At 42.6% G+C, this 18,573-nt stretch overlaps 3 non-coding genes across 3 annotated transcripts; 1 reads left to right on the forward strand and 2 right to left on the reverse strand.

The window, feature by feature from the left end:
- Positions 1–940: 940 nt before the first annotated feature.
- On the reverse strand, positions 941–1,012 carry TRNAW-CCA. The gene has a single exon. It is a non-coding gene; the product is annotated as a tRNA-Trp (tRNA).
- Positions 1,013–1,551: 539 nt separating this feature from the next.
- TRNAS-GCU lies at positions 1,552–1,633 on the forward strand. Its single transcript has one exon. It is a non-coding gene; the product is annotated as a tRNA-Ser (tRNA).
- Positions 1,634–4,854: 3,221 nt separating this feature from the next.
- Positions 4,855–5,052, reverse strand: LOC120933935. Its single transcript, XR_005748164.1, has one exon. It is a non-coding gene; the product is annotated as a U2 spliceosomal RNA (small nuclear RNA).
- Between the last annotated feature and the right edge of the window lie 13,521 nt (positions 5,053–18,573).

Here is an 18,573-nt window from a genome sequence, read left to right on the forward strand (position 1 = left end):
TAGGATTAGTAGGGGAAAATATGGCTTCTATAGAAAGGAGAATACAGGTGGGCCTGTTGCTCTTCCATGCAAGGAATGCAATAGTGTTAAACTGGAAGAAGGTTGAATCCTCCTCGTTGGCACATTGGAAAAATTTGGTGAATAGAAATTTACCACTGTATATAGAGACATACTGTAATAGAGAAAACGGGGAGAAATATGAAAGAATATGGGCAAATTGGATAGAGAATGCTATGATGGATTCAGGATATGGGAGGATACGGAAATAGGGTAAACCACACCACTGGAAGAAAGTGTTTTTGCGGTTGTGATGAAATGATTATTAATGTAATTTTATGCAAGCTTCTGAGAGAGTAGATAAATGTAAGTTGTGAAATGTATATGAAAAAAAATTATAAAGAGATTTAAAAAAAAAGATTAACAAAATTGAAACAAAACAAAAACATTTTTTTGTCATGTCTACATTTCACATTTTCCTCACTAGTCAGGAATTCTTTGACTGCAGTAGTTTTTGATTTAGATTTTTTTGTGCTTTGTGCACATTTTTACATATTTTTTTAGCTGTTAAAATATCCCATTGTCCAGCAGTTTTTTTTTTTCCAGGGGCTTACTACCACTTTAATTTGTATAGTAAAACTGTTAAAATAAACCTAAACGGTTTGTCATATTGGGCCTTTGAGTGACAACACAAGACATGAAGAATCCCATTACTGTCTACTGAGTCTGTTCCCACCTATGGAAAGGTCTTCTATGTGACTTGGAAACTGGTGCAGGTGCTTCTTTTTGGGGTGACATTTTTGGCCCCATAGACATGAATAATGAAAAAGCAGTTGCATATGTGTAATCTAGCCCTACAGGTTGTGCCTTTTTCATGCCATGTATGTTGTTGTATGTTGTAGTTTGCTTTTTAAACAAATTTAGCTGCTTATCAAAAAGCAGTTGACCCTGACGTGATTTGAACACGCAACCTTCTGATCTGGAGTCAGACGCGCTACCGTTGCGCCACAGAGTCCTGTACAAAGCATGTTTTGCCTTATTGGTAGACAATTATCACTCTGTCTGTCCTCTCCCCTCAAAAAGACACTTGCTATGTAGACCAGTGGTATTTAGAAATGCTTCCAATAGATTGAACATGCACACTGGTAAATACTCATTGATAATTCATGAAAAACCCAGCAAATCCTGGCTGGTTAATACACAGTCCTACAAACCTCAAGGTTAGATCTCCATACAAGCTATGCAACATCTTGAAGCTGATTTTATTTACGCTGTAATATTCGTAATCTTTTTCTGTCCACCTTTGTGTTTTCTCCATATCCCTAGAGGTAGTAGCTCTGTGACCTTCTCCTAAATAATATCAAATAAGATTGATTACTGTTTGTATATGTGACAGGATACCAGACAGTAATTTCCCATCCTAGTCCCCTTTTGGTGTTTACACGTGCACCTAGGCACAATAGAATCCCATTCATTTCTAGAAATATTTGTTCTAAATTCAATGTAAATTTTCACTTTAAAAAAATTTACAAAATTTGAATTTGCCCAAATCTTGACGAGGTGGCCGAGTGGTTAAGGCGATGGACTGCTAATCCATTGTGCTCTGCACGCGTGGGTTCGAATCCCATCCTCGTCGGTTTAAATTCTCTTGTTCTTGTGTCCACTGTATTTTATTGAGGTAAACTAAATATGTTTTCAGTTCAATCAATATCATATAACTCCTTCCCAACAAGCATACACATATATGTGTCCTCAAGGAAGAGGGTCATTACCCATTATGTGTTTGTGATGAGAGTGTACTCCCAGCACAGATAACAAGCTCTTAGTGGTAGCCCCGGGTCTCATACACCTGATTGCTGTGACAGCTTCTGATTGGCTATCACAGTGATCAGACACTGTAGACCCACCCCACTGCAGATTTCCCTCTTGAACAATGATGACTGGGGCTCAATTTTTTTTAGGGGGTGGAAAAACAAACCTGGACCCCTTACCCCCCCCCCCCAGTCGCTTAATCGATTGCCTGCTCGATCGCCACTTTGCTCGTCCATCACCCACCAGCCCGGCACTTACCCCATCCAGTTCACTGCTTCAGCGGCTTCCCCCCTGTATCTCCTCCCAAGTCCCAGCAGTCACTTCTCCTCCTGGCCAATCAGGTCTTAAGACTCCTGGCCAATCGTTCTCAGGACCCACTTCCTGATTGGCCAGGAAGAGAACAGGAAGACATTATCAGTGGTGTACCCCAAGGTTCAGTGCTGGGACCCTTACTTTTTAATATCTTTATAAATGATATTGGGTCTGAGATCAAAAGTAACATTTCTGTCTTTGCAGATGACACCAAGCTATGCAGTGGAATAACATCCTTACAGGATGTCGCCAATTTACAAGCCAACCTCAATGCTCTGTCTAGTTGGGCGACTAAGTGGCAGATGAGGTTTAATGTTGATAAATGTAAAGTTATGCACTTGGGGGCTAAGAATATGCATGCATCATACATACCAGGAGGAGTAGATCTGGGGGGATCTGTAGTGGAAAAGGATCTGGGGGTTATGGTAGATCATAAGCTCAATAATGGCATGTAATGCCAAGCTGCGGTTTCCAAAGCGAGCAAAGTCCTTTCTTGTATTAAGAGAGGCATGGACTCCAGAGACAGAGATATAATTTTGCCCCCCTGTACAAATCATTAGTAAGACCTCATCTGGAATATGCAGTTCAGTTTTGGGCTTCAGTTCTCAAGAAGGATATTGGGGAACTGGAGAAAGTGCAGAGAAGAGCAACCAAACTGATAAGAGGCATGGAGGAGCTCAGCTATGAGGAAAGATTAGAAGAACTGAATTTATTCACTCTTGAGAAGAGGAGATTAGGGGGGGATATAATCAACATGTACAAATATATAAGGGGTCCATATAGTGAACTTGGTGTTGAGTTATTCACTTTACAGTCTACACTGAGGAACAAGGGGGCACTCTTGACGTCTAGAGAAAAAGAGATTTCACCTCCAAATACGGAAAGGTTTCTTCACAGTAAGAGCTGTGAAAATGTGGAATAGACTCCCTCCAGTTCTGGCCAGCTCAGTAAAGTGCTTTAAGAAAGGACTGGATTCTTTCCTAAATTTACATAATATAATTGGGTACTAACATTTATAGGTAAAGTTGATCCGGGGAATATCCAATTGCCTCATGGGGGATCAGGAAGGATTTTTTTCCCCTGCTGTAGCAAATTGGATCATGCTTTGCTGGTTTTTTTTGCCTTCCTCTGGATCAACTGTAGGTATAGAATTGGGTATATGTGATTGTACGATATTATTATTATTTTATTTCTTGTGGTTGAACTTGATGGACTTGTGTCTTTTTTCAACCTGACTAACTATGTAGCTATGTAATTAGCAAATATTAAGTGGGTGGGCTCAGGGCACAGTGCTCTGTGCCCAGAGCCTACTATTTTAAAGCCAATTAGAGCCTCAGGCTCTAATCATGTGCTTCAAAAAAAACTCCTGAAAAAAACATGATACAAATGTAATAAATTGAGTTGCAGTTCATTTGTATTGTGTTTTTTTTCTGGATTTTTGGTTGACATTCTGTCTATTTTTTAAAATACACCTATGACAATAACCCTTCATTTTGGGCAAACTTATAAAATTGGTAGGGTATCAAATAATTATTTCCCCCACTGTATATTGTTTTTCTATTCTTAAACATACCAAAAATACATAGTGACTATCATTAATTAATCTCAGAACACCACACACTCAGAGTTGTCAGTTCAGAGTAGTGGGAGATTGGTGTAATCACACACTCATCCTCCTCCATTCATCATGCCTACTTCCTCATTTTTTTTTTTTTTAAAAGCCTGTGGCGTTCAAAACACAACCCAAAAACTACACCCGGTGCAGGAAAAATGTGCACACACATAAAGAGGTGCAACAAAAAACTGTGACGGGTGCATCGTCAAATGGTCCTCCGAAAAGGACCCAGCTCTGATCCCCCGGGGCATTAGGCTCCTGGCAGGGAAAAGAGTAACTGTGATCCATGCAGCCGAAGCCACATGGACCCACCATGGCCCAAGCAGCCGAAGCCACAAGGACCCAACATCCTCGGAGGGACTGCCGAAACAGAACCCTCCTCGGTGAGGCTCCCCCGAAGGGAGACCCCATGAGAGCTGGCGAACTAAGCCAGAAGGCCATGTCCACCGACTCCCAAGACTTTCAGAGCAGGCCCAAGGACCAGCACCCTACTCATCACACATAAAAGTGCTAGTACACCAAACAAAAAAAGACGTAAAGTGACACACAGGGTAAAATAAATAAGAAAGTGGGGGAGAAGGAAGATGGGAGAGTGAGGTAAAGTGACCAACGTGCAATACGTTGGCCGGCCCTCTGGCCAGGAAACAAAAATTCCCCTGGTCCTAGCCAAAAGGCTCGGCCCTAGAGGCAGGTGTTAAAAAGGTGTATGTGGAGATCAGTGACCATGGTGCCACATGATGAGTGTCCCCACACTCGTGCAATGTATGGCACCCCTGGACTGCCACTCCAGGGGCACTACCTCCACAGGCTTTTCAACGGACCCTGACCCACGGCCCGGACAGTCACAGTCCCCTTCCCCACCTCAACCAGGAAGGATCGGGGGCTACTAGAGGGCTCGGGGTGAGTGCCCCCCTTGCACCTCTTTCGCTCCTTAGCCTAATTATACTCGAGTGGTACTAGCCGCCCTTGCCCCCCCTTAAAGGCAGGGCTGACGTTCCCTCTCGAGAAACTGGCGAAGCAGGGTTAGGAACTGCATCAAATCCAGGCCAGAAAGCCAGGGGCCCGGCCTTTCAGCTTCGACCAAATGCCTCTCCATCCTCACCAGAAGCACCCTTCCGGATGGCTCAAACTCGACCAGTGGCCTGCCCCCAGTACTGTCGGGAAGCCTGGCATAGCCCCTGCTGAAATCACCCTTCCAGGTGCTATTACGTTATTGGAGTGCATCCACCCTCCCAACGGAGGTGCTTCAGCACGCCTCTAACAACTGATAAGAACAGATACTACACTTGATCTTAGCCAAAAGGCAGAGAAGCCTACTTCCTCAAAGGAAAACCAGGTAAGGATTAACCACACTGATAATACCCTACAACAGGTCCAGCAGAGACCCAAGAATGGGAGTTTTTTACTTAAAGCGGTGGTTCACCCTCCATGACAACATTTTAGCATAAAATTCGGCATAGTAGCGCGAGCTACAGTATGCCTGTCTTTATTTTTTTATCCCCGTACTCACTGTGTAATCGTAGAGACAAGATTTCGACTCCCCGCAGGGATTGGGCGTTCCTATGGAGAGGGAAGGTGATTAACGGCCGGCTCTGGCATGTCACGCTCCCCGAAGACAGCCGGAACAGGTCTCGGCTCTTCACGGCGCTATACGGCGCCTGCGCACAGACTATGCGCAGGCGCCGTGAAGCGCCAAGTCCTATTTCGGCTATTTCCGGAGAAGCGTGACGTGCCAGAGCCGGCCGTCAATCACCTTCCCTCTCCATAGGAACGCCCATTCCCCGAGGGGAGTCGGAATCTTGTCTCTACGATTACACAGTGAGTACGGGGATAAAAAAATAAAGACAGGCATACTGTAGCTCGCGCTACTATGCCGAATTTTATGCTAGAGGAAAAAAAAAAAAAAAAAATGTATTAATAGGGTGAACCCCCGCTTTAAGTTATGGAGACTACTGTCGATCTTTAAAAAGAGGTATCATAGAATAATGACAAGGCTGTCTAATAAAACTCACAAACAGTAAAATAATATACAACAGACACACACTTAAAGCCAACTATAAGTAAATACATTTTAACTCCACATGACAAGGTTTCATAATTCAACACCCAACATATTATTTAACAAAATGTAATTATGATTTGTTAGACACTAAACATGATATATATTTGTGCAAATTTCTTTTAAGAGATCCAAATGTGCCTTTTTACCTTGGAACTTAGGCAGGTTTGGTTTCTATCCGATGGAAAACAAACGGTAAGAAAAAGAAGGGAAAAAAAGATAATCTAAATTTTATATACCTTCATATCAAAGACAGAACCGTCAGATATTAATAAATGACGTGAATGTTGGATAAGAGATGTCCCAAAATTAGTAGCAGAAAACTGCGAGGAGATATATGGATTCCCATTTCAGATTTTAGTATCATTTCGGGATAAAGTAATCCAAATTAAAATAACACATAGGAGTTATTATACACCGTATAAACCAGGGCTGTGGAGTCGGTAGATAAATGTTCCGACTCCTCAGTTTTATGTACTTCCGACTCCGACTCCTCGACCCCGACTCCAACTCCGACTCCTCGACTCCGACTCCTCTGTATTAATATGCAAATGTATTTTATACATTCCTTGAGGGAAAGAAACGCAACCTACCACAGGACTACTGGCTGGGAAGCCAGCAGTCTACTGTATTGCATAGTTTAACCTCTTGACCACCGCCCCATGTCAAAAAGACGTCCTCTTTTTAAAGTTGAATATCTCGATAACGGCAGCAGCTGCTGCCACAACCGAGATATTCATCTTTTCAGGGGGCGGTGGTGTACACGATAACGGCGGTCTCCGCGGCGGATTCGCCGCGAGATCGCCGTTATCGGTGGCGGGAGAGGGCCCCCCCCCCCCTCCCGCCGCTCTCCCGCGCCCTCCGCCGCTTACCGGAGCCGTCGGTAGCGGCGGAGGGGATCGGATGTGTCCGGCAGCTGAGCGGGGACGGGACTGAAGGAGAAATCTCCTTCACCCGTCCTCATAGCTCTGCTGGGCGGAAGTGACGTCAAAACGTCAGTCCCGCCCAGCCTCTTAAAGAAACATTTTTTTTTTTGTCATTTGAAAAAATGACATTTTTTTTTTTTATTTTTTTTTTTGCATTTAAGTCTAATTATGAGATCTGAGGTCTTTTTGACCCCAGATCTCATATTTAAGAGGACCTGTCATGCTTTTTTCTATTACAAGGGATGTTTACATTCCTTGTAATAGGAATAAAAGTGATCAATTTTTTTTTTTTCAGTGTAAAAAATTATAAAACTAAATAAAAATAAATAAGAAAACCCCCAAAAAATTTTTTAAAGCGCCCCGTCCCGACGAGCTCGCGCGCAGAAGCAAACGCATACGCGAGTAGCGCCCGCATATGAAAACGGTATTCAAACCACACAAGTGAGGTATCGCCGCGATTTTTAGAGTGAGAGCAATAATTCTAGCCCTAGACCTACTCTGCAACTCAAAAAATGCAACCTGTAGAATTTTTTAAACGTCGCCTATCGAGATTTTTAAGGGTAAAAGTTTGACGCCATGCCACGAGCGGGCGCAATTTTTAAGCGTGACATGTTGGATATCATTTTACTCGGCGTAACATTATCTTTCACAATATATAAAAAAATTGGGCAAAATGTATTGTTGTCTTATTTTTTAATTCAAAAAAGTGATTTTTATCCAAAAAAAGTGCGCTTGTAAGACCGCTGCGCAAATACGGTGTGACAAAAAGTATTGCAATGACTGCCATTTTATTCCCTAGGATGTCTGCTAAAAAAAAATATATAATGTTTGGGGGTTCTGATTAATTTTCTAGCAAAAAAATTGTGATTTTCACATGAAGGAGAGAAGTGCCAGAATTAACCCGGTGGGCAAGTGGTTAAGCAAAAGACAAAGACAAAGGAAAGGGCATTTATTCTAAAACATGATTTTCCTAGGAGAATTCCATAGTCATGTTTAAAGTTTAAGCTAACAAGCGGAGTTTACAAGTTTTTATAGCCTTAGCTAAATGACAGCAGTTTTTCCAATGGTTTACAGCTTCAGTCTTGAACTATTGGCCCTCCATTCCCTTCACTTATACAAGTGTCTCACTCTCTAGTCCTGCAAAAAACATTATTATTTAATCCCTTATCAGTGAGAGGCTAGGTTACACATGGACGCTGCGTTCCCTGTAAAAGCAGAACACAACACTATGGAAAGTATAAGTATTGCAGCTCCTAATTGTGCGTTGCGTGCCATATAGTGAAGCACATGAAAAGCATGCTTCTTCACGGTCACTTATCGTGTACGTTTTGCGGTTACGTGAGGCACTGCATGCATTGGTCTTTATTCTTACAGTAGAGAAGTCATTAATTATAACTTTTTGTGAATTGGGACATTTAAACTTGCTTTTTTTTTTTTAATTCCAATCTAAATTTAGTATAGGAGTCGGAGTCGGTGCATTGTTTGCCGACTCCGACTCCAGGTACCCAAAATTTCCCCCGACTCCGACTCCTCGACTCCGACTCCGACTCCACAGCCCTGGTATAAACTGCATAAAATATTTCCATCAAATCCTCAAAATTGTTGGAGATGTGCGGATATTCCAGGAAACTTTATTCATATATTCTGGTCATGTCCGAAGATAGTGACATTTTGGAGAGAGGTCTTGAGAGTAATTGCTATAGTAACATCAGTCTCTCTGGACCAAAAGGCAGAGATCTGCCTATTAGGATTAGCAGGGGAAAATATAGCTTCTATAGAAAGGAGAATACAGGTGGGCCTGTTGCTCTTCCATGCAAGGAATGCAATAGTGTTAAACTGGAAGAAGGCTGAATCCTCCTCGTTGGCACATTGGAAAAATTTGGTGAATAGTAATTTACCACTGTATATAGAGACATACTGTAATAGAGGAAACGGGGAGAAATATGAAAGAATATGGGAAAATTGGATAGAGAGTGCTATGATGGTTTCAGGGTAGGGAGGATACGTAAATAGGGCAAACCACACCACTGGAAGAAAGTGTTTTTGCGGTTGTGATGAAATGATTATTAATGTAATTTTATGGAATTATTATAAAGAGATTTAAAAAAAGATTAACGAATTGAAACAAAAGAAAACAAAAAATTTTTTTTGTCATGTCTACATTTCACATTTTCCTCACTAGTCAGGGATATTTTGATTGCAGTAGTTTTTGATTTAGATTTTTTTTGTGCTTTGAGCACATTTTTACATATTTTTTTCTCTGTTACAATATGCCATTGTCCTCCATGGTTTTTTTTTCAGTGGTTTACTACGGCTTTAATATGTATAGTAAAACCTATAAAATAAACCAAAACGGTTTGTCATATTGGGCCTTTGAGTGACAACACAAGACATGAAGAATCCCATTACTGTCTACTGAGTCTGTTCACACCTATGGAAAGGGCTTCTATGCGACTTGGAAACAGGTGCTTCTTTTTGGGGTGATATTTTTGGCCCCATAGACATGAATAATGAAAAAGCAGTTGCATATGTGTAATCTGGGGGATATACTAAAACATTTAATGTGAAAATGGCTTAATGTAGCTTAACGAGTAATAAAGTGCCTAAACCTCAATCAATTGCCCTGAAACTTTGCACAGCCTAAGATCTCAACATTCCAAACCTATCCTATATGTTTCGTGATATTTGGTGTTCCACGAGGCAAACTAGGGACATTAAGCTTGTTTTTTTAGGAGCTTAATGTAGCTTAACGTACAAAAAAGACCTTAAATGTTAACTAATCTCCCCCAAACTTCACCCTATAGAAGGCTCTATCTATGCCAACATATTCTGAAAATGTCAGCTCATTTGGGTTATCACACCAAAATTTATTCACAATAAGCTATATTTTACAATGCTAAAACAGAGCTTAACGTACCATAATGTACCTTAACCTCAATCAATTGTCTTGAAACTTTGCACATCCTAGGATCTTAACTACCCAAACCTATCCAAGAAGTTTTGTGCGATTCGGTGTCCCACAAGGCAAACTAGGGACATTAAGCTTGTTTTTTGGGGAGCTTAATGTGGCTTAATGTACGAAAAAGACCTTAAATGTTAACCAATTTCCACCAACCTTCACACAATAGAAGACTCTATCCATGCCAACATATTCTGAAAATTTCAGCTTATTTGGTTAATCACACCAAAAGTTATTCACATTAAGCTATATTTTACAATGCTAAAACATTTAATGTGAAATCGGCTTAATGTAGCTTAACGAGCAATAAAGTGCCTAAACCTCAATCAATTGCCCTAAAACTTCGCACAACTAAAGATCTCAACGTACCAAACATATCCTATGTGTTTCGTGCGATTTGGTGTTCCACAAGGCAAACTAGGGACATTAAGCTTGGTTTTTTGGGAGCTTAACGAGCAAAAAAGTGCCTAAACCTCAATCAATTGCCCTGAAACTTTGCACATCCCAAGATCTCGACCTTCCAAACCTATCCAATGTGTTTCATGTGATTTGGTGTTCCACAAGGCAAACTAGGGACATTAAGCTTGTTTTTTGGGGAGCTTAACGTACAGAAAAGACCTTAAATGTTAACCAATTTCCCCCAAACTTCACACAATAGAAGGCTCTATCCATGCCAACATATTCAGAATTCAGCTCATTTGGTTAATCACACCAAAAGTTATTCACATTAAGCTATATTTTACAATGCTAAAACATTTAATGTGAAATTGCCTTAATGTAGCTTAATGTGGCTTAACGAGCAAAAAAGTGCCTAAACCTCAATCAATTGCCCTGGAACTTTGCACATCCCAAGATCTCGACCTTCCAAACCTATACAAGAAGTTGCCAGTGATTTGGTGTCCCACAAGGCAAACTAGGGACATTAAGCTTGTTTTTTTGGGAGCTTAATGTGGCTTAACGTACAAAAAAGAACTTAAATGTCAACCAAAAGTTATTTACATTAAGCTATATTTTACAATGCTAAAACATTTAATGTGAAATTGCCTTAATGTAGCTAAATGTGGCTTAACGAGCAAAAGAGTACCTCAATCAATTGCCCTGAAACTTTGCACAGCCTAAGATCTCAACTTTTCAAACATATCCTATAAGTTTCAAGCGATTTGGTGTTCCACAAGGCAACTAGCAACAACTAGCATTTTTTGGGGAGCTTAACGTACTTAATGGTAACCAATTTCCCTCAAACTTCACACAATAGAAGGCTCTATCAAGGGCGGATCCAGAGTCTAGTCTCGGGAGGGGCACTGCCAGAAAATAAGGTGTTGCTTACAGAACTCAATTAGGTGTCCGGTGTGTCCGCTGCAATGTTGCAGTACCGCTAAAAAATCAATGATCGCCGCCATTACTAGTAAAAAATATTTAAATATAAATGCCATAAATCTATCCCATAGTTTGTAGACGATTGTCAGGGACTGCAGACATGGTACAAGAGATGGTCAGAGACTGCAGATGTGGTACAAGAGATGGTCAGAGAATGCAGACATGATACAGGAGATGGTCAGAGACTGCAGACGTGGTACAAGGGATGGTCAGAGACTGCAGACATGGTACAAGAGATGGTCAGAGACTGCAGACATGGTACAAGAGATGGTCAGAGACTGCAGACATGGTACAAGAGATGGTCAGAGACTGCAGACATGGTACAAGAGATGGTCAGAGACTGCAGATGTGGTACAAGAGATGGTCAGAGAATGCAGACATGATACAGGAGATGATCAGAGACTGCAGACGTGGTACGAGGGATGGTCAGAGACTGCAGACATGGTACAAGAGATGGTCAGAGACTGTTAACATGGTACAAGAGATGGTCAGAGACTGCAGACATGGTACAAGAGATGGTCAGAGAGTGCAAACATGGTACAAGAAATGGTCAGAGACTGTAGACATGGTACAAGGGATGTCAGAGACTGCAGACATGGTACAAGGGATGGTCAGAGACTGCAGACATGGTACAAGAGATGGTCAGAGACTGCAGACATGGTACAAGAGATGGTCAGAGACTGTAGACATGGTACAAGGGATGGTCAGAGACTGCAGACATGGTACAAGAGATGGTCAGAGACTGCAGACATGGTACAAGAGATGGTCAGAGACTGCAGACATGGTACAAGAGATGGTCAGAGACTGCAGACATGGTACAACGGATGGTCAGAGACTGCAGACGTGGTACAAGGGATGGTCATGGTACAAGAGATCAATGCAGCCTCATCAGTGCCCATCATTGCAGCCTCACTGTACATATGAATGCAGCCCCACTTTTGTATATTAATGCAGTCCCACTTTTGTATATAAATGCAGTCCCACTTTTGTATATAAATGCAGCCCCACTTTTGTATATTAATGAAGCCCCATTTTTGTATATTAATGAAGCCCCACTTTTGTATATAAATTCAGCCCCACTTTTGTATATAAATGCAGTCCCGCTTTTGTATATAAATTCAGTCCCACTTTTGTATATGAATGCAGTCCCACTTTGTCTATGAATGCAGTCCCACTTTTGTCTATGAATGCAGTCCCACTTTTGTCTATGAATGCAGCCCCACTTTGTATATTAATGCAGCCCCACTTTGTATATTAATGCAGCCCCACTTTTGTATATGAATGAAGCCCCACTGTGCATGGCACTCACCATGGCATTGCCTCGATCACACACAGCAGGTATCTCCTCTCCCGAAGTGTGTCATGGAACAAACAGGAGCTGTAGGTCTGTGTTCGGCAGGGCAGTGTGCTCTAGCAAGGTCCCCCCCTAGACGGGCTTGTGTGATAGTTCCATCTACTATCACACAAGCAGGTCTAGCAAGGCAGCACAGCCGAACACAGACCCAGCTCTCACACACAGCGAGAGATGCCCGGTGTCATACACGCAGGAGAGAGGGGGAGTGCTGCAGTCAGCTACAGCTCAAAGCAGCCTCAGGACAGGCAGCCTACCGGACTGGGCCAGTCCGGCCCTGGTGATGAGAGAGACAGACTCGGCAGCTGCAGGCACCGCAAGGCAGTTTTTTTTTAAAAATGCTTGTTTTAAAGCCAATGTGACATGATTGTCTCGGGGGGGGGGGGTCAATTGCCCTGTTGCCCCCCCTTGGATCCGCCGTTGGGCTCTATCCATGCCAACATATTCTGAAATTTCAGCTCATTTGGTTAATCACACCAAATGTCAGTCACATTTTACAACCCTAAAACATGTGGCTTAGTGTAAAAAGAGCATAATGCAGTGGCGTACTAAGTCGGGGGCGGGGGGGGCGTGCCACACCAGGGGGTGTCAGGCCGGTGCCCCCCTCAGTGACTGAAGACTTGGCAGAGACAGCGGGCAGCATGGCGTGGTGACAGGGAGGCAGCCTAGGTAACACACAGCAGACTGAAGCCGCCTAGCTTTGCAGGGGGGGTGCGAGCCGCACCCGAGTGATACCCATCCCATCGGCAGACCCGGGACCCGGCCGCAAAGATCCCCTTCTCTCGTGGCCGTGCTGCGGCTCTGATAAGTCTCGGCTGTGACTGTCTCGCAGTCACCCAGCCGAGCAGAGTGAAGCCGTGCCTCCTCCCCCTCCTCCGTGTAGTCTACAATTGCTGTGTGTGCAGCACGTGGCGCGCTGATCATCTGAGCCGAGCGAGGTGCATTACGGGTCTGAAGGGGGGGGGTGTCTGCACTGTTTTAGGGGGGTCTGCACTGTAGGGGAGGCTGTATTGTAGGGGGGCTCTGTATTGTAGGGGGGGCTGTATTGTAGGGGGGAGGGTCTGCACTGTAGGCGGGGTTGTTTTGTAGGGGGGAGGTCTGTTTTGTAGGCGGGACTGTTTTGTAGGGGGGGTCTGTATCGTAGGGGGGTCTAAAAAAATTGGGCTAACTTTTACTGTTTTGTTGTTTTTTAATTATTGCGCAAATACCGTGCGAGGCAAAAAGTTCCAATGACTGCCACTTTATTCCCTAGGGTGTCTGCTAAAAAAAATATATATAATATTTGGGGGTTCTGTGTAATCTTCTAGCAAAAAAATTATGATTTTTATATAAAGGAGAGTAGTGCCAGAATAGGCCCGGTATGGAAGTGGTTAAGCTAAATGTCAATCATTTCCCTTGTGGGAAACCAAAATCCATAAAACTTTCAGGATAGGGTTGGGAAGATTAAGGGCCCTTTCACACGGAGCGGATCAGTAATGAGCGGGGATCTCTGTAAAATCCCCGCTGAGCTGGCAGCTGACAGGGCGGTCTCCGCACACTGTGCAGGGACCGCCCTGTGTTTCCTCCGCGTTTCTTTCATCTGCAAATGCGGATCTTTGCGGAGGCGGACAAATTACGGGTGTCAGCAGATGTTCATCCGCTGACACCCGTAATCACATAGGGACCAATGTATGTCCCGTTTTCATCCGCAAACGGACGGATGAAAATGCGGACATACGGTCCGTACGTGTGAAAGGGCCCTTAAACTTTGGTTGTGCAAAGTTTCAAAGCTATTGATTAACCACTTTAACATTAACTGACTTTAACTTTAACATTAACTGACAACTGCATGGTCGTGCGACGTTGTACCCAAACAAAATTGACGTCCTTTTATCCCACAAATAGATCTTTATTTTGGTGGTATTTGCTCATCACTGCGGTTTTAATTTTTTGCGCTATAAACAAAAAAAGAGCGAATTTACTTTTTGCTAAAATAAATATCCCCAAAAAATGTTTTATAAACAATTTCTTCATCAGTTTAGGCCAATATGTATTCTTATACATATTTTTGGTAAAAAAAAATAGCAATAAGCTTATATTGTTTGGTTTGGGAAAAGTTATAGCGTTTACAAAATAGGGAATAGATTTATGGCATTTTTATGGAATTATTTTTTTTTTGCTAGTAATGTCAGTGAGCTGATTGGACACTTTTGACACTTTTCTGGAACCATTGACATTTATAAAGTGATCAGTGCTATAAAAATGCTCTAATTACTGTGCAAATGTCACTGGCAGGGAAGGGGTTAACACTGGGGGGTGATCAAGGGGTTAAATGTGTCCTTAGTGTGTTTCTAACTGTGAGGGGATGGGAATGACAAGAAGGGGAGCCAGATCTTTGTTCCTCCTTAGTAGGAATAGACAATCTGTCTCTCCTCCCCTGTCAGAACAGAGATTTGTGTGTTTACACACACAAATCCCCATCCTGGCTCTCATGCCTGCAATTGCTGGTTACGGTGGCGAACGCGCCTGCTGGCCATGCGCATTGGGTCCCTCACCGTGCAGTGGGCACACGCCTGCTATGGCTCTTAAAGGACATTTCTTCAGTGTTGTCACATGAAAAGATAAAATATTTACAAAAATGTGAGGGGTGTACTTACTTTTGTGAGATACTGTACCTCCTCTGTACAGTGTTTTTTTCACAGAGCAGTTCTGATCCTTCTATTCTCAGTTCCCTCCCTGGCGCTCCTGGCCGCTCCCTCCTGCCAACTGCCCCCACAGCAAGCAGCTTGCTATGGGGCACTCGAGCCGAGCCGCCTCTCTCTTCTCCATCTGTCACTTGGCTCTCGGGTGGAGGCGCCGCCATCTTTGGTAAGGGAATCAGGAAGTGAAGCCTTGCAGCTTCACAGCCTGGCTCTTTACTGCGCAAGCTCGAGTCGCTCTGCGCGATCCCACTGGTCCCTGCTGTCTTCTGGGACCTGTGTGTCTCCCAGAAGACAGCGGGGGGACGGAGGAGGCGCCGGACATGGCGTAGATATCCGCGGCTACTGCGGCTATCTATGCCCAGGAGTGGGAGCAAAATACCTGTATTAGACAGGTATCAGCTTCCCCCTCCCCCTGAAAGGTGTCAAATGTGACAGAGTGGGGGAGGATTCCGAAAAATGGAAATTCCATTTTTATGTGTAACTCCGCTTTAAGATAACACCGTAATACATACAATTTTTATTTAAGGTCAAACAAGGCTTTCTTTCTGTGAATATTGTCCTGCAACAATATTTTTTTTTTTTTGCAATCCTTAGACAATTTAATGTAATAAAACTAAACAAAAGGCATTTTTTTCAGCAGTAAATATATGTATAAAGTTGTAAAAAATATTAATAAGCAAAGCAAACAACAACCCAAAAAATAAGTTTAAAGCGGGAGTTCACCCATTTAAAAAAAAAATAAAAATCTCCCCTTAGCTTCCTGCTCGTTCGGTCTAGGGGAATCGGCTATTTATATTAAAATAGGTGCAGTACTTACCCGTTTTCGAGCTGTATCTTCTTCCGTCGCTTCCGGGTATGGGTCTTCGGGAGCGGGCGTTCCTTCTTGATTGACATTCTTCCGAGAGGCTTCCGACGGTCGCATCCATAGCGTCACTCGTAGCCGAAAGAAGCCGAACGTCGGTGCGGCTCTATACTGCGCCTGCGCACCGACGTTCGGCTTCTTTCGGAAAATCGTGACGCGATGGATGCGACCGTCGGAAGCCTCTCGGAAACCTGTCAATCAAGAAGGACCGCCCATTCCCGAAGCCCATACCCGGAAGCGACGGAGAGGATGCGTCTCGTAAACGGGTAAGTACTGCACATATTTTAAAATAAATTGCCGATTCCCCTAGTAATAACGAGCAGGAAGCGAAGGGGGAAAAGTGCCCTCTAAGGGTGAACCCCCGCTTTAACTATTAGATAAATAAAAAAGAAAAGAAAAAAATATAGAATATAGAGTTAATCAGTGCTGATTAGAGAAAACTAAAGGGTTAATAAGGGGTTCAACAGAGGAACGTTTAATTGGTTGTGGTTGCTTTAACTCTCTTCACCTGCAAATCAAAGTTCATCCCTATATAGGTTCAGAACACAGAGCATTACAATTGATACAATGTTTCAATGTAACTTTCTGTGAAGTGTTTGTTGATAAAATTTGTCAGCCTGCTTCTTTTTTTATTTATTTTGACAGCTGCTGAATTGTTGGGCACTGAGACAGGGAAGGGCAAAATATAGCTTAATGTGAATAACGTTTGGTGTGATTAACCAAATAAGCTGAACTTTTCAGAATTTGTTGGCATGGATAGAGTCTTCTATTGTGTGAAGTTTTGGGGAAATTGGTTAAAATTTAAGGTCTTTATTTTGTACGTTAAACTAAATTAAGCTCCTTAAAAAAGGAGCTTAATGTCGCTAATTTGCTTTGTGGAACACCGAATCACACAAAACTTCTTGGATAAGTTTGGGAAGTTGGGATCTTGGGCTGTACAAAGTTTCAGGGCAATTGATTGAGGTTTAGGCACTTTTTTGCTCATTAAGCTACATTAAGCAAATTTCACATTAAATGTTTCAGCATTGTAAAATATAGCTTAATGTGAATAACTTTTGGTGTGATTAACCAAATCAGCTGAAATGTTCTGATTATGTTGGCATGGATAAAACCTTCTATAGGGTGAAGTTTTGGGGAAATTGGTTAACATTTAAGGTCTTTTTTGTACGTTAAACTCTCAAAAAAACAAGCTTAATGTCCCTAGTTTGCCTTGTGGAACACCAAATCGCACTAAACGCATAAGATAGGTTTGGAATTTTGAGATCTTAAAGCGGGAGTTCAACCATGTATTAATTTTTTTTTTTTCTCCCCTTAGATTCCTGCTCGTTCGGTCTAGGGGAATCGGCTATTTGTATTAAAATATGATCCGTACTTACCGTTTTCGAGCTGCATCTTCTTCCGTCGCTTCCGGGTATGGGTCTTCGGGAGCGGGCGTTCCTTCTTGATTGACAGTCTTCCGAGAGGCTTCCGACGGTCGCATCCATCGCGTCACTCGTAGCCGAAAGAAGCCGAACGTCGGTGCGGCTCTATACTGCGCCTGCGCACCGACGTTCGGCTTCTTTCGGAAAATCGTGACGCGATGGATGCGACCGTCGGAAGCCTCTCGGAAGACTGTCAATCAAGAAGGAACGCCCATTCCCGCAGCCCATACCCGGAAGCGACGGAGAGGATGCATCTCGTAAACGGGTAAGTACTGCACATATTTTAAAACAAATAGCCGATTCCCCTACAGAAAACGAGCAGGAATCTAAGGGGAAAAAGTGCCCTCTAAGGGTGAACCCCCGCTTTAAGCTGTGCAAAGTTTTAGGGCAATTGATTGAGGTTTAGGCACTTTTTTGCTCGTTAAGCTACATTAAGCCAATTTCACATTAAATGTTTTAGCATTGTAAAATACAGCTTAATGTGAATAACTTTTGATGTGATTAACCAAGTGAGCTGAAGAATATGTTGGCATGGCTAGAGCCTTCTATGGTGTGAAGTTTTGGGGAAATTGGTTAACATTTAAGGTCTTTTTTGTACGTTAAGCCACATTAAGCTCCCCAAAAAACAAGCTTAATGTCCCTAGTTTTCCTTGTGGAACACCAAATTGCACAAAACTTATAGGATAGGTTTGGAAGGTCGAGATCTTAGGCTGTACAACATTTCAGGGCAATTGATTGAGGTTTAGGCACTTTTTTGCTCGTTAAGCTACATTAAGCTACATTAAGCCAATTTCACATTAAATGTAAAATTGGCTTAATGTGAATAACTTTTGGTGTGATTAACCAAGTGAGCTGAAATGTTCAGAATATGTTGGCATGGATAGATCCTTCTATGGTGTGAAGTTTTGGGGAAATTGGTTAACATTTAAGGTCTTTTTTGTACGTTAAGCTCTCAAAAAAACAAGCTTAATGTCCCTAGTTTGCCTTGTGGAACACCAAATCGCACTAAACGCATAAGATAGGTTTGAAATGTTGAGATCTTAAGCTGTGCAAAGTTTTAGGGCAATTGATTGAGGTTAAGGCACTTTTTTGCTCGTTAAGCTACATTAAGCCAATTTCACATTAAATGTTTTAGCATTGTAAAATACAGCTTAATGTGAATAACTTTTGATGTGATTAACCAAGTGAGCTGAAGAATATG

This window comes from Rana temporaria, chromosome 3, assembly GCF_905171775.1.
Source record: "Rana temporaria chromosome 3, aRanTem1.1, whole genome shotgun sequence".
Lineage (NCBI taxonomy): Eukaryota > Metazoa > Chordata > Amphibia > Anura > Ranidae > Rana > Rana temporaria.